This window comes from Notamacropus eugenii, chromosome 2 (genome assembly GCF_028372415.1).
Source record: "Notamacropus eugenii isolate mMacEug1 chromosome 2, mMacEug1.pri_v2, whole genome shotgun sequence".
NCBI lineage: Eukaryota > Metazoa > Chordata > Mammalia > Diprotodontia > Macropodidae > Notamacropus > Notamacropus eugenii.
Window position 1 is genome coordinate 246,042,285 of NC_092873.1, and position 4,701 is coordinate 246,046,985.

Below are 4,701 nucleotides of genomic sequence, written 5' to 3' on the forward strand. Positions count from 1 at the left end.
CAATTTTATATAACTGAAATCATCCAAATCATAATTTTTGATCCTCTCTATCATTTGTTAAGTAATAATTCTACTAGTTTTGATTATGAAAAACAACTCCTTTTATCCTCAAATTTTTTTAATAATATGACCTTTATATTTAGATCTTTTATATGTTTTGAGTTTATTAAGATATATGGTATTAGATGTGGGTCTGAATCTAATTTATGGTAGATTGTTTTCCAATTTTCTAAGCACTCTTTCTCTCCCACTCCCTCAGATAGATAAGGCTAATCCATAGCTGATTATTGAACACTGTTACTATATTTATTTGTTTTTTGGGTTCTATGTACCTACACTATTTTACTGATCAACTTTTTCTTTTGTAACCAGTACCAAATTATTTTAGTATTTGTAAATTTGTAGGACAGTTTGAGATCTAGAACTATTGCCTTTCATTCCTACTTTTTTCTTTATTTTCTTGAGATCCTTGACTTTTTATTCCTTTGCATGAATTTTGCTATTATTCTATCTAGATCTAGAAAATAACTCATTAGTTTAATTGGTATGGCAATAAGTATATCAATTAATTTAGTTATGATGGCATTTTTTATTCTATTGCATGGCTTAATAATGAGTAATCAATATTTCTCAAATATTTTTTCTTTATTTTTATGCAAAATTATATTATCTTTAGCTGTATTCATATGTTTTCGGTAGGTGGTAACCCCCATATTTAATGCAATTTGGAATTATTTTGAAGGATATTAAAACAAATTCTTTCAGCTAGATTTTTTAGCAATATATAAAAGGTTAAGTTTTGTGTTAAGCCGTTCAGTCCGAGCTGTAGCAAGGGGCTGTGTGCAGGCGGCAGCGACTTCCCCAGCTTTCGGCCCTCCCTCACCCGGCTTTCTTTCTCCAACTCCAACACCTCCCCCCTAGGTAACCATGACGGAGCAGGCCATCTCCTTCGCCAAGCACTTCCTGGCCGGTGGCATCGCCGCTGCTATCTCCAGGACGGCAGTGGCCCCATCTCAAGCAGGTGCAGCATGCAAGAAAACACTTTGCTGCAGATAAGCAGTACAAGGCATTGTGGATTGTATAGTCCGAATTCCGAAGGAACAAGGGGTGCTTTCCTTCTGGTGGGGTAACTTAGCACATGTCATCAGATATTTCCCCACCCGGACCCTTAACTTTGCCTTTAAGGATAAGTATAAGCAGGTGTTTTGGGGAGGAGTGGACAAGCACACACAGTTTTGGAGCTATTTTGCTGGCAATCTTGCCTCTGGTGGTGCAGCTGGAGCCACTTCTCTCTGCTCTGTCTACCCCTTGGATTTTGCGAGAACCTGCTTGGCAGCTGACGTTGGGAAATCTGGCACTGAGAGGGAATTCAAAGGCCTGGGAGACTGCCTTGTGAAAATCACCAAATCTGTTGGATTCCATGGCTTGTATCAAGGTTTCAATGTCTCAGTGCAGGGTATCATTATCTATAGAGCAGCTTAATTTGGCATCTTTGATACAGCAAAAGGTATGCTCCCAGATCCCAAGAACACTCATATTGTGATAAGCTGGATGACTGCACAAACAGTGACTGCTGTAGCAGGTGTGGTCTCTTATCCTTTTGATACAGTAAGGCGGCAAGGAATGATGATCCAGTCTGGGTGCAAAGGAGCTGATATCATGTACACTGGGACAATTGACTGCTGGAAGAAGATTGCTAAAGATGAGAGTGGCAAACCTTTCTTCAAGGGTACCTGGTCCAATGTTCTTAGAGGCATAGGTGGAGCTTTTGTATTTGTCCTGTATGATGAATTGAAGAAAGTAATCTAAGTACATCCTAACTGAGGAACCAGTGAATATAGATCATGTAGAATACTTAACCATACTTAGCATTTTGGACCATTGACCTTCAAGAAATTCCGGTTGTCTTTTTATCAAGGCCAGATCATGTTTTGTAGGGAAGCCAGAAAAAGCTCCTAGAAAAAGGGACTCATTTATTGTGATCTATTATTCACACAGTAGAACTGATGATGATTCAGTATATTGATTATTGGTTTTGGGGGAAATAACAGTTTCTCTGGGTCCAAGGAGGCAGATCAACTTAGACTATCTAGTTTAAATGCTCTTTTGTAGGACCATAAATTTGTGTTTAACTATTTATTTTAAAAAATCATGTCTCCCATTTGTACGTAAGCACTTATATAATATTTTGCACAGCTGACTATTTGGCAGTTATGATGATCTGTGTTGGGCATTCTGCTGTTAAACAATAAATGCACAGAAGACTCTAAGACTTGTGGTGTAATAACTGAATTATCCAACATGGTTTGATTGTGATGAATTTGGGGTTGTGCACAGTAAAAGTAGTGGATTTTTTTTTTTTTATTATTAATCATGGTAATACAAAACAGGTAGTAAATTGAGTGGTTTCATGGAAGTAGTTTTAGCTTTCTGCCTCTCCTTCTAATACGTGAGTTACACAGATTCTTTTAGGCTGCAGTTCAGCCAACACCTTTTATGGTAGACAGTACCAAAGGCCAGAAAGATACCATGTTTCATTTGGTTACTCAGCAAATAAATAGAATCAGAATCTGGGCTCAAATCCTATACATTGAGCATTATATAAGTTATATTTCTGCAATGGACCTATATACAAAAGAGAAAATAAATTTAATAGTTAATATTGTCAAAAAAAAGTTTTGTGTTAAGTTTGCTAATCTTTGTTTTACTCCATATTTTACTTTATTTAAATAAATCTAAATAAATGGCTTAATAACACATACAAATTAACTTAATTGTTTCTAATTTTGCCTGTGCTTATTCACTAATTTTCCTTTTATTTTTGTCTTATGGAGATAGTTAGTATTACCCAAACTATATTAAATAATAGCAGTGACAATGAAAATCCTTACTTTATCCCTTACCTTGCTGGAAAGATCTCTAGTGTTTTTCCACCACAGATGGTTTTGAAGAATGTTATTTTCTTACCAAGAGACTCTCTTTATTCATAGGCTTTCCTGTATTTTTAACATATATTTTCTCAAAAATCTTTCCTACATTTATTGTTTTTGCTGTTAAAGTGGTTTACTATGTTTAAAGTTTTTTTTCTATAATACTAGATTCCTAGTATAAGTTCAATGTGATTGTTCATAGTAAATAATTTTAAAATATATTGTTGTAACCTCTTTTTTCATGGCAAAAAAAAATTTATGTATCCTTGGAGTTAACTGTACTTGGAATATAAGCTATAATCCACTTACCAGTCCATCTGTGCCTATTTTTTTTTCTCCCTCTTTTAAGTGTTCATTTATGGCTTGTTCAACTGATTTTTCCAAAATCTGGTTGTTTAAATTTCATATTTCTTGTTATGTTAGTATGGGCATTTTTATGTTTTTATACCATTATCAGTTATACCATCATACATTTGGGAAAATTTATTTCTGAAAAAAATCTTTTATTTGCTCTTTATCTGTTACCACATCCTTTGTAATTTTTTTTTATTTTTGCTTTGGTAATTGAATTTTATTCCATTAAAAATCAAATAAGGTAAGTTTTTATTTATTTTATTAGTATTTTCAATATTAGTTCCTTTTTTCATTCATTTTTATTTAATTAATCTGTACCTTTTCAGAATGTCCAATTGTGTGGGATTTTTTTATTTCTTGCTTTTCCATTTTTTGCTTTTAGTAGTATATCCAGTTTAAAATCTCTTGTTTTCTTTTTTAGTTAAATGTACTTAGATATATCAATTTTCTGCTAATGAATGTTTTGACTGTATCCTTTAAGTTTTTTATATGTTTTCTTATTCTTATGGTTTTCTTTGATAATTTTTCACTTTGGTGTTGGTGATTTGTTCTGTAATCTATACTTTCTTTATGATTACATTATTTACTCTTTATTTATATCTGAATTATATGTTCATTTTCCCCTTTTCAACAAAATTTATATTGTGTTGTGGTCAGTAAAAAAGTGTTTAATATATTTGATTTTCATTATTTGTTTATATATTTTTATGCTATAGTGCCCAAACAATTAAAAAAGATATGATGAAAAGATAGAAATACATATATATGTATACATACATTTTTTACATGGACATAAACTATATACATGTACTTGTATATGAATATGTGTAATTGTATATTTCCATATTTATCTGTATGCCACTTATCAGAAGTTTCTCATATTTGACTTTTCCCAACCTCTATTCAGATCTTAAACTTCTTTCTAGTTTATTTCTTTTAAAAATATTTGTCTGATTTTAAAAGAAGCAGTTTAGGATCCCCAGCAAGAATTATTTTGCAATCTATTTCTCAATATGAGTAAATTATCATTAGATATTATTTGATAGATACATATGTACATTTCTTCTATTATTTCTTTTTTCTACAGTTAGATTACAATAATGTGATTTATATCCTTACCTCTTTCAGTATTTTTCTTGAACCATAGCCTTTTTAGAGGTCATTATTGCTGCTCTTACTTTTTTTAATTAACTAGAGGTATAATAGATTCTTCTCCAATCCCTCATGTTAGTGTTGTACTTCCTGTGAACATATTGGATTCTACTTTTGAATCCATTCTGTTACCCTCATCCATGTTATGGGTGAGTTTATCTAATTCACATCCACAGTTATGATAGTTTCATTCATTTTTCCTTAATTACATTTTATTATGTTAATTTTCTTGCCCATCTGCTTTCTTTTTAAAAAAGAAAAAGGT

At 32.1% G+C, this 4,701-nt stretch overlaps 1 pseudogene; it reads left to right on the forward strand.

The window, feature by feature from the left end:
* The first annotated feature begins 824 nt into the window (after positions 1 to 824).
* Positions 825 to 1,933, forward strand: LOC140523854 (ADP/ATP translocase 3-like; annotated as a pseudogene).
* The last annotated feature ends 2,768 nt before the right edge of the window (positions 1,934 to 4,701 follow it).